This window comes from Euphorbia lathyris, chromosome 8 (assembly GCF_963576675.1).
Source record: "Euphorbia lathyris chromosome 8, ddEupLath1.1, whole genome shotgun sequence".
NCBI lineage: Eukaryota > Viridiplantae > Streptophyta > Magnoliopsida > Malpighiales > Euphorbiaceae > Euphorbia > Euphorbia lathyris.
This window is the reverse complement of record NC_088917.1, coordinates 30451928-30464479: the sequence shown is the minus strand read 5'-3', so window position 1 is coordinate 30464479 and position 12552 is coordinate 30451928.

Here is a 12552-nt window from a genome sequence, read left to right as displayed (position 1 = left end):
AAGCATAATGCAAGGAGTGCAGGTTCTAAAATCTGGGTTAAACCGACTGGTGAAGAACGGGAAGGAAACCTTATTCTGGACGGACTGGTTAGATAACATAAAATTGTGTGAAAAGACGAGATCCTCGCTTCCGGAGGCAGAACTAAAGAAAACAGTAGCAGACTACTGGTAGACTAAGGCGGATGGGATTGGCTGTGTCTGAATCAATTTCTTCGATCAGAAGAGTTGATAAATCTAGCGGCGGTTATGCTATTTCCGAATGAAGGCGAGGAGGATGGTTGGCCGTGGGGCTTATCAGAGACATGCCAATTTTCGGTTCGGTCTGCGTATGAGAGGCTTCGAATTGATGAGGGAGAGGTCGACGAGAATGGTTCAGAGTGGAAGGAGATCTGGAAAGCCGTGGGATCAGAACGAATGTGCTTTTTTATATGGCTCGTTTATCAAGATGCAATCCTCACAAATAAAAATAGGATGAGGCGACATATCAGCCAGAGTGATGAGTGCCTCACGTGTAAGTCACCGGAGACAATAATACATCTCCTCCACGATTGTCAGACAGCACGAGATCTCTGGAATTTCTTCATCCCAGCGCAGTGGAGGAGTGGTTTCTGTTCGGGGAATATTCGGGAGTGGGTTCAAATGAATCTAAATACCCAGAAATCTTGGAAGGGGATTAGGTGGCCGATCATTTTTATTACAGGGTGCTGATGGCTTTGGCGCTGGAGAAATGAGAGAACCTTTAACGAGACAGATATGAGGATGTCAGAAAAATGGGATTTCGTTATCAGTCAAGCGAGGGAGATCTCGCGCGCAGGGACATGAACTGGTATGGGAAGAGGAGACGCAAGGGAGGCCCGGGAGAAGATTGTGGTCTGGGTAAAGCCCGCCACCTGCTGGATGAAAGTGAATTGCGACGGAGGCCGCAAAGGGGACCCGGGTGCCGCGACTTGCGGTGGGCTGATACGAAACAGTACGGGAGACTGGGAAGGTGGTTTTGTGTGTAACCTGGGGATAAGCACTGCTCTTTTAGCGGAATGTTGGGGTCTGTATTATGGGTTAGTGTTGGCTTGGAAGCTGGGCATCAAGAAGGTTGAATTCGAAGTTGATTCTCTCTCCTTAGTCAAGCTGATACTGAATAAAGGAAGATCTTATCACAGGTACTATTGGCTGATTGAGGAGTGTCAGTGTTTATTGAAGCAAGAGTGGGAGGTCAGAGTTGTTCATACCCTTCGTGAAGGGAATAGAGCGGCTGACTGGTTGGCGAACTTCGCAGGAACTTTTCCTCTGGGTCATCACGAGTGTGATGGGCCGCCTGCAAGCCTTCATGACATCTTACTTGCTGATAAAAGCGCCAATGGGGTCGTTTGTCGTGCTAGAAACTAGCTGAGTTTTGTTTCTTGTTTTTGTCTTTCGGTTTTCTTGGGGTGTTTTCTAGGCCTTCCTTTTACAAAAAAAAAAAAAAAATGTATAGAGTGATTAGCATAATAAATAAAAAAATGCAAGGAAATATATAATTGATATTTCTTCAACCTAACACATTTCCTACCTCTTCTAGTATGTTTTGCTTTTCAGAATTGTACATGATACATGTGGGTAACAGACCTAAAAACGATGTAGTTTTACTTTTTATATCAAACGAATTTTTGTTAAGTTTTTTGCCCAAGTTGGTCAATTTAGCTTTTACTTCTTTTCTTCTGCTATATATGAGGTTTGGTTAAGTTTGAACCACTTTAGAGGTATTGACTAGTTAAACCTCTACTAGTGATGTTTGGTGAATAAAGATTCGAAAAAGCTTATTAGGTCCAAAAGCTAATTTTGATAAAAAAAAAAGCTGGTTTTAAAAGTTTTATAATACCAAAAAAAGGTTTGTTATGTCATTATTTGTCCTTTCACATAAACAGTTATTAGCAATCAGCTAAGTTTTACCAAACAGGTTTACTCAATCAGCTAACAAAAAAAAAGATAGAAAGATATCAACTAATGTAATTAGTTTACAATTATTTGTGAAACATGACCTGCATACATTTTTCCAATTAATGAAAATTCTCTTCATTGTTTTCTTATTATTTCCTATTTGCAGGATTATTGCTAAATTTTTTTCTCTAAAGTTCATCTTATAGTTAGCTAAATCCAATGATTTTGTATATATATTTGTTTTTTTTAATGAATTCCAAGACTTAAATTACATTACATACATATAGGATTCAAACTCGAGATCTCTCTTTACTAATCAAATCAATCTTATTTGGTATAATAGTCATTAATTATATAATATTTCTCAAAAAATTTAATAAAATAATATAGATAATTTCAAGTAATAATATGATATGTAAAGACTCTTTGTGCCAGACTCTATCAAGACAGCTTATAGATTCGATAATCTTTTTGCTTTTCAACAAACACTACAAGATGTTGTATGACATTTTATTTTGGAAACTTACAAAATCAATTTAAAAATTGAGTTTGGAGATCGTATAAAATAAAATTGATTATTATCAAGATAAATGGAAATGATACGTAATCCACTAATATTATTCTTTTCTCTCAATGAAAATAAATACTGTAGCCTAAGACACTTATTATAGTAGGGGCCATAGTAAGTGACCTTTTTGTTCCATGTTCGATTAAAATTTAATTAATTTAGAATGGGGATTTTCCTATAATAATAGTAAGGGAAAAGTACAAAAATAAACCTTGTGGTTATACCTATTTTCGATCGGCATTCGTGTGGTTTAAAATTTTATAAATTGGTACCTTGAGGTTCATTCCGTTAGCAAACACAGGCCAAATTGACTAACGGTGTTAAAAGTCAAAGAAAAAAAAAGTTAATTTAGTCCTTATATTTATTTATTTAATAAATTAACATCCTTATTATCTAATTATCACAAAATAACCCCAAAATAAAAAAATATAAATCAATTATACCATCTCTCCTCTCATCTCTCTTCTATTTTTTTTCTTCTTCTTCCTCTAAAATCAATTTAATGAACAAAAGAAACTCTTTTTTACTGAATTATTTGATATTTGGTGAAGTTGCACAATGTTTCTTTTCTTCACACTCGTATATTGTGTTTTTCATCATCTCTGCTTCCATTGATCCTGGCTTTACTGACAAGTTGTTGTAAATTTTGGGGCAGCTTGTTGGATGAGAAAGGGATGAAATTGGGAAGTTGACGTGGTAAGAAAGTGGGATTTTGGGAACCCAGAAAGTTTCTTACTCTCCCTGCAATTTCGCCTCTTAAAATTCCCAATTCCGATACTTTTTCGAGGTCTTTCCATGGCGGTTTAGTGCTCTTATCTTCATTTGTTAGTGGGTCAGCTAAAGCTTTAAAATACGAGGAAGCACTGCAACAGTCAACGACCACTACTCCATCTGATTTTGTTGATAATGTTGTAAGTTTCGCAGCTAAAAATCCTGTAATTGTAGCAGGTGGTGCTGTAATTTTGGCACTTCCATTGATTTTGTCTAGGGTGTTTGAAAAACCTAAACCCTGGGGTGTTGAGTCTGCAAAGAAGGCTTATGCGGTTTTGGGAGAGGAGAGTGATGCTCAGTTGCTTGATATAAGAGCGCCGGTGGAGTTGAGAAAAGTGGGGAGTCCTGAAATCAAAGGTTTCAAAACGAAGGCGGTGTCCATTGCTTACAATGGTGAAGATAAGTCAAGGTTTTGAAGAAGCTCTCTTTGAAATTCAAGGAACCAGAAGCTACTGCTTTGTTCATTCTAGACAAGCAAGGCTTTTTCGTTTTAATGCAAATTAGGAATTTTTTTTATGGATTTTTCATGGACTTCAAATTTATAGTATCTCAGGAACTAGAGTTTTTTTGTTTGGTAATTAAATTGATTTTAGAGAGAGAAATTAATAAAGAGAAGAGAGAAGAGAGAGAAAAAATAAAATAAAATAAAAGAGAGAAGAGTTGAGAGAGATGGTGTAATTGATTTTTATTTTCTATTTTGGGTATTTTTTATGATAATTAGATAATAAGGGAGGTTAATTTATTAAATAAATAAATATAAGGACCAAATTAACTCTTTTCTCTTTGACTTTTAACATCGTTAGTCAATTTGGCCCGTGTTTGCTAACGGAATGAACCTCAAGGTACCATTTTATAAATTTTTAAATCACATGGGTACCGATCGAAAATAGGTGTAACCACTTGTACTTTTCCCTAATAATAATAATAATAATAATAATAATAATAATAATAATAATAATAATAATAAGGGGGTGCAATTATGTGAATAGTGAAGAAATTAAAAAAAAAATGAATGCCAGACAATGTAGAGAGGTGTGTGTCTGTAGCAGAGAAGTATAATATATAAATAAAAATTAGGTAGTAGTGTTTGAAGCACCAACACCAAAATTATTAGAGTTCCAACATTATGAGATATGTATGTAATCATTTTACTATTCTTTTTTTTTTATACCATTAAATCTGATTCCTTTATCCCTGCCACTTCTAAAAGATTTGTTGTTGGAGAGAAAACCAAAAATGATAAACAATAAAGAAAATTTAAGAAATTCTTACAATGGAGATCATGGAATAAATGCTCAAACATTTTATCCATAATAATAACAAGAATCAACAATTTAGGATTTATTAAAAAACTTAGTGGAATAACTCAGGAATTTTACTATTATAGATTCCAATAAAGTCGTAAGTGAGGTGCATGAATTACAACTCAATATCCCTGAGATTTATAATGGACAGATGGTAATTAGTAAATTTCTTTCAAGTTGTTGCAATTATAGAAAAATTTTCATATGGGTTAAAATAGTTCAAGAATTACTTTAAGCATAAACAAAAGAAAATGATTGTTAAGTAACTTATTATTAGACCCCAAATTGAGGAAGACAAGACCTACGACCAGGGGTAGATATAGGGAGGGGTCCGAGGGGGTCTGAGCTCCTCTGGCCGCCAGAACCACTATGAACAGGGGTGGTTCCAGACATACTATTTAGCAAAAATAGTTTCATACATATATAATTTATCTGATTGCTAGGTTCGAATCTCATTAGACACCTTTTAAGTGGATCCTCTCTCAATTAAATTTGTCAGCATACATTAGAACTCGAACTTGAGATCTTTTATTTAAGCAATTTGAGGTTTCTCAAATTGTTTAATAAAAAATAGTTAAGTGATACATTCTTGTTTTTTTAATGTAAAGTGTAACGATTATTTCTTAAAATATATAATTGAACATTATGAAGTACTGAAGTAATTTATAGTAGATAGGTCTTTTATGGGTTCCTTTTGCTCTTTGTATTTATTTTCATCCCTTGTATTTATCTATAATCATGTAAGGTTTTATTCCTTACATTTTCTTAGTTTTATTTCTTTTCTTTTCATCTAATGAAATTACAAACAATTTTTTTTAAAAAAAATATAGTAGATAGAAAAATTTATCATTATCATTTTATATATAATTATTTATTAAAATAAAATTGATAAGAATAAAGAAATACATAGGAAGACAAATGAAGAAAAAAGAGATGATATATAAGAAATTATGTTAGCATCACTTTCGAAAGCATAAAAAAGAAAAAGACAATGATGTCCCTGAACAATTGAGCAGAGCAGAGCAGAATTATCAAAAGAAGTGAGCCAAAGTAAAGTAAAGTAAAGGGTGAGACTACAAACAAAATTCAGATCCCTTTGTATTTGTATTTGTGTTTGTGTTGTCAACTTCAATTTCAATTACTTCTCTCTCCCCATCTCTTTTATCAGCTTTCTACTCTTCAATATATTATCAGTCTGCCCTTATCACTTTATTCATCAAAATCATTTCGTTTAATGTTTTCTATAATTTATTTTGTAAAAATAATTACATATTTTTTTTCTCTAAAGAAGCAAAAGAGGATTCTATTACCGTTATCCTTTTAAGAAGGGTAATAACTATATGAATTTGGTCATTCACCGTTAGATTTAGATTTGTTAAAATCTTAGGGTGAAGACTCAAAACATCTCAAGATTTGAGATTTAATAAGCATAAATCTAACGTTGAATAACAAATTCATTTAGTCATTAAGACCCATGTGGTACTGTTCACTCCTATATAAATGGTCTTTACTCCATAAAAAACTGCATTGTACACATTTATGTAATATTACTCCTTGTTTATGTTATTGATTTACCTTTCTCGAGATTAAAACTAACATGAGCATCCGAAAGTCCCTCACAAAGATTCGACAAATATCTGTATTGTATGAACATTTAACCGAATCTTCGAGGAAGACAACCAGACTCTTTTATGATATTTTTCATCAACATTATCACCAGCCCGATGAGAATGCGTTTGAGAAACTGTCATAGTTTGTTAACTGTCGATTTTGGGGTTATTAAAATTGTTACCAACGTAGAGGCGAACAACTCCTTCATTATTCCTCCAACATCAAAAGTTCCACCTATCATTTGTGGGAACATCTTACGTCCCTTCTACTAGTAAGGCAAACAATGTCACGTCTGTGCCCTTACTGTCTAGTCATTATACCTCAATATTAGACTATATCATAGTTTCGAGATAATTTACGAATTAATTGGATAGTATATTTATAGTTTAGAAACTAATCTTATGTTATTGGTGATATAGGTTGAGACATGGACTATTGATATGACACTTTACGAGGTCTTGTATGAAAAAAAGATACAGAACTTCATAATATCGGTCTGGAATGGGTGAAAAACAATTATTAGAATCTAAGATAGTTCAATTGAAAAGGTACAAATTATTCAACATGGATAAAGAAGCTCAAACTATATGAAAAAATTATGCACATCTAAATAATGATAATGAAAAACCTAGTCGCACACCTTAAGGCACCATAGGCTGCTACTAACCACATATTAGGGCATTTAAAAATATTTTGATGGGGTTCATAATAAAAAAATATAATTTTAAATATAAGTAATTTTTATTTCATTTTATATGAAATGATGAAAATGTATATTTAATTTTTTTTGCATTTTTCATTTTTCATTTTGATTGTGATATTCTATTGTAATTGTTACAGAATTATTAAATTAAATACATTAAATATTAGCTAAAAAATAATAAAATAAGGTAGGTAGTCTCATAGGGATGAGGAATCTCCATCACATCTGTTTATGGACCGGGTTGAGTCGGATCAAATAAGATTTTGCTTTGAAATGCTAAGCCCAAGTTCATCCATGTCCGCTGTTAAATCAAATCTTAAGCCCAATTCGTATAGAATATATAATTTTTTAATAATAAACGTCAAAATTTTAAAAAATAAATATTTAATATATAAATATAAAATTAATAATTAATATTAATAGAGCCAACGGGGCAGACTCATGCTATTTTTATAAATCTCAATCCCGTTTAAAAAGAATAGGCAGATTTTAGCAGAATGGACCTAAGGACAATTTTTCTTGTCCAAGTCTGACCTAGAGGATACAGTCCTGGACGGGCCAAATGGATACCCAAGTCTCTTAGTAGGTCTAATCCACATTATAGATGGGGATGAGGATGGAATAGTTTACCCAACCCGCTCTATGCACAAATATAGAAGCAAAGAAAGAGCAAAACTAAAAGAGAAAAAGGAAAAATGGAAGTGATAACTTAAGGATTAGTTAAATAAGTATTTTTTAAAGCATTTTTTTACACCAAATAATAACATTCATTAGGAAAAAAATAAAAACATAAGCAACAACAAAGTTACTTAAGAATTAAAGGACCCAGTACCAAACACATAAGCTAGGCCAAGCGAATGCAACTTTGGCTAACCCATTGGAAACCCTATTAGCTTGAACCTTTACAAATGAAGTTTTGAAATCCCTACAGGCACTTGCAAATCCAATGATACGACTCAATAAGGACCTCTGAACTCAGAAATATCTTTCTCCTTGCTAAGGAAACCATCCACAATATTCTTTGCATCCATCTCCACTAGAACCTCACTCCACCCTTCCCTCTTTATCTAGCTTAATGCCTCCTTTAGGCTTAAAGCCTCTGCGAGCTTGGGAGACCACAACCTAGAAAAGAAACTAGCACGACAATGATAACCCACCCTACACAATTGCGACACACAACTCTTAACCCAATTCGCCTTGACCCAACTTCAAACGTTACATCAACATTGACTTTAAGTGTTTCTACCAATGGTAATGATCAGACCGCAGAGTGACCAAGAGACAAGGATGAGATATGGGCTCTGTTTAACGCATTTGAAGCTTGATAATCATAGCGCAGATTCAACATTTGTCTCGCATAAAATGAAGTAGGAATCAACTTCTTATTCCATACTGCATTGTTCCGCTGCCCCTAGATTGCCCATAAGATAATACAAATCTTTTCCCGCTCCAATTTTGACAGAGAATTCTGAAACATCAAAGCCACCCATCCTTGTATACCATTTTCTGTAATTGTAACCTAAGCCATCTCCGCAATCCTCCAAACACTCCACATCATACGGACAGTCCACAAAAGGTGGATATTATGCTCACCGATCTATCGACATAACTCACAAGTATTTTCTAGGGTAGAACCTTTCATATAGAGAGCTCTTTATTCGGGAGGTAATCCCTGCACAATCTCCAAATAAATTGCTTAACCTTTGGGGGGCAGATTTAGCTTCCAAGTTGGGACTCAGTCACCAATCTCATCAAACTAATCATTACATAAATAGAGGTTAAAAGCCACACGATATCTTGACTGAACAGAGTACATCCCATTCGTTTTCCAATGCCAAATCAGCCCATCCCGTTTCAAAAGGGCTCTAATCGGTATGGCTAAAATGTATGTAACGCCCGAGGCTTCAAAATCAATTAACTCCACATCCCACTCTTTATATCCTAGGACACGAAGGTCCTCCACCTTAACCTCCTTAAAATATTCCTTCATATTGGTTTTCGGATGGAAACCATTATTGTTAGATCCAAGGCTCATTCCCAATCACAATGGAGTTTCCAACACCCACTTTCCACCTACACCCTCTAGCAAGGACCAGAACCCAATTCCATATGCTCTTCCAAACTAGGTTAGGATTGTTTCCAAGATGAACCGACAAAAGTCCATTTAGGAAAATACTTAGCTTTGAGGATTTCTACTAACAAGAGCATCACAATTAGAAATAAGCTTCCACGCCTACTTCGCAAGTAAAGCAAGGGTGAATGAGCCAAAATGCCTAAAACCTATGCCACCAACCTCCTTTTGAACACAAAGTTTATCTCACGATGCCTAGTGAATACACTTCACTAGAACGAATTTAACATCCACTAGAGCTCATCACAAAGAGAAAAAGGAAGTTGAAATACCCATACAATAAGGTTGGTACAACATGAGCTACCGGCTTCAGAAGCACTTCCTTCTCTCTACCTGAGATAAAGTTTTACTGCTCCAGTTAAATAACTGCTGCTAAAGCCTCTCTCTCAAGTAACTAAAATCGTCTACTTCTGTCTCCCAATCAGCGAAGGTAATCCAAGATACCTACCAGTGTTAAGAGGAGTCTGAACCTCCAACAACCTTTTAATTTCAACCCATGTAGCTTCAGACATATTTGTGATAAAAAAAAGATCCCCGACTTTTAAAGATTCACAGACTGCCTTGACATCAGTTCACATGCATTCAAAATGGCTTTCACTTTACTGCACTCTGTCGCAGTAGCCTTATCATCAGGTAAAATAAAAATAAATGAGACTTTAGGGGCTCGCCTACTCACATTTAGACCTCGGCATGGGCCGGGCTGGGTCGGGCTCGGGCCGGCCTTTCGGGCTTGTGATAAAATCTGATAAGCCCAAGCCCACACTAATATAGTCGGGCTCGGGCCTAAAAAAGGAATCCCAAGCCCGCCCGTCCAAGCCCATATCTAAATTAAAAAAAAATCAATTAAAATAAAATACTAACTTTTTTTAATAAAAAATAATAAACATAATAGTTAATAAGTCTTAGAAAACTAATTGTAAATTGTAAATACTAATTTCTTATTTAATTATCTATACATTTATATATGTAGGGTTTTTATGGACTCATTTAATTTATAAATACATATATATATAACGGGCCGGGCTGGGCCAGGACTGCCGGGTATTTACATAGCCCAGGCCCGTCCATTTACTAGACGGGCTTAATCGGGATTGGACCGGGCCGGGCCTGACACATAATTTTATGTGTCCAGGTCCGGCTAAATGGGACTGGGCTCGGGCCGGCCGGGCGGGCTCACCGGCCCATGGCGAGGTCTACTCACATTACACTAGTGAAGCTCGCATCGGTTTCTTTAAAAGTGTTAAATAAGTAATTTTAAATATTGCATGAATAAATATCTAATAATATTTATTATTGTTTTAGCGGTTGAAATTGGCAAAAACATTATTATATAATACAGGTTATAGATAATTCTATTTAAAAGAAATTTATATATTGATAAACACAAAAAGGAGCATACAATTGTAAAATTTAATTTAAATTCCTTAATAAAACAGTTTCCATATATGGCCAGGCCTTATTCACTGCATCCATTGCAAATGTGAGAATAGGGTTTGGGTACACATTAAAGTAGGCCTTAGCCTAATGCATAAGCCTAGTAAGGCTAAGAAACGGCCCAATTCCATAAGATAAAAGAGTGTTTGATTTCTCAAAATTTGCTTCACAGTGAGGAGATAAACATATCAAATTTGGAGAGGAGAAAAACAAGTGCTAATTTTATTAAGCAAAGCGAGCAGATAATAGGGATGTAGACAGGATATATAGGGAATCCCATCTCCGCCGGGAACAGAAAATTCCCGATTAGAATCCTTACAAACTGGGGATGAAAATTGTTTTCTCCCATAGCGAGGATGAGGGGTAAATTACATACGTGGTGTACAACATTTACCCCAAATCACATTTTGATGTACAACCAAAATTTTGTCACACTAAACCGTACGAACTTTAAGTGACCTTCCACTAAAGTGTACAACCAGTTTTTACGACCGTTCAACGCTGGTCAACTATGCCACATCATCATTTTTCAGTTATAAAAAAAAAAAAGATGGGACCCAAAAAACTTTGCTCAATTATCTCGGTGCAACCAAATGGGAATAACAGTGACCTTACCTTCCCATTTCCAATCACAAACAAATCAGTCTCTGTAGCTGGAATTGTGCAAGCACAGCACAAGTTCAACAATAGAAAGAGAATCCGAACTGAGAAGCAATCAATCTCTGGTTCGAATTTCTCTTCAAAACGGAGAGATCGCGTAAGCTTGAACAAACACAGATTAAGAAAACAAAATAGAAACAGAAACAGAAATTGGAAGGTGTTTGCACCATAATTTAATTTTTTGGCTTTTATATATTTTTAATTTATTGATTGACCTAACTTACGTCTAAGTGGATTTTTTTTTTAAAGTGAACCTTGGGGGAAACTAATTTCCTAAGGTGAACCTCAGAGGAAACCTACGGTAAATTAAAAAAGGAAATCAGAATTTAATATTTTAACGTGTATTTTGTAAGTCAATTAGAATGCAGGAAAATTAGAAAGCGTCACAAGGAATCCATCGTGAAAGTCAAGTGGAGCAGTTATTCAAGACGTGGTTTGAATGTGGAGAACGTGACTTGTGGAAACAAGCAGGAAGTTACCTCCAACGTCTATTAAAGGAAGAAATCACGATGAAACAAGCCCGATCAATCAACTCAACAAACCCAAGCAAAAACTCTAGCAAATTCACCTTAGACTTCAACATCTTTTTATTTCTCAGTTTGTTTTCTTAGTTTCAATTTCCAGATCTAAAGTTCAACACATCATTTCCTTTCAATTTTATTTTATTTGTTGTTTCAATCATTTTCTGTAAGGTCGGTATCGTTTTGATAATTGAACCCTTTAGGAATTTTCGGTCTCTTTAATTCTTACAATTGTTTGATATTTAGAAGTTAGAAAAGCGCACCCAATTTCACTCCATAGTACGAGAATACTATAATTCTCTGGCACGCCCGCATTTTTCCCACGAAAGAGCCAAACAAAAATTGGCACGCCCAGTGGGACTCAATCACAATGCCGCCGAAGAAAAGTGATAAGAGCAACAAAGATCCTGTAGTTGCAAGTTCTGAAGAAGAGGAGGTCATGGTAACAGGCAATGTTCCACAGATGGTGGGACGAATCGAAGGGGAAAAGGTTACTAGCCCCAGAGGAGAATCATGGATCTCTACAGAGATCCAAAATTCACCATTCTTGGAGAGGCGTTTCAGTTCCATCGAGAAGAATATGGAAGCTCTGCGGAGTGACATAGATCTGAAGATGGATAAAATACTCCAGAAGCTGTCAGAACCAGGGGTAATCAAGAATGAAGAAAACCATGGTCCTCAAGGTTCCCTAGATTCCAATGGGGGACGTGGGTTGTCCGGCGCTGAGAAGTATCAAATTCCACCCTTAAGGGACGATGTTGTCTTGCAGAAGGCCGCTAGTTCAGCAGGACGAGAAAATAGTGGTAAGTCACCTGTTTCTCAATATTTTGGAAACACTAATCCTACCTCCCACACAGCTTCGTATCATGAGGAGGCAGGAGGCCACCATATCACTGGGGACATGGGGGGCAACTATAGAGGCAATGGAAGGAACA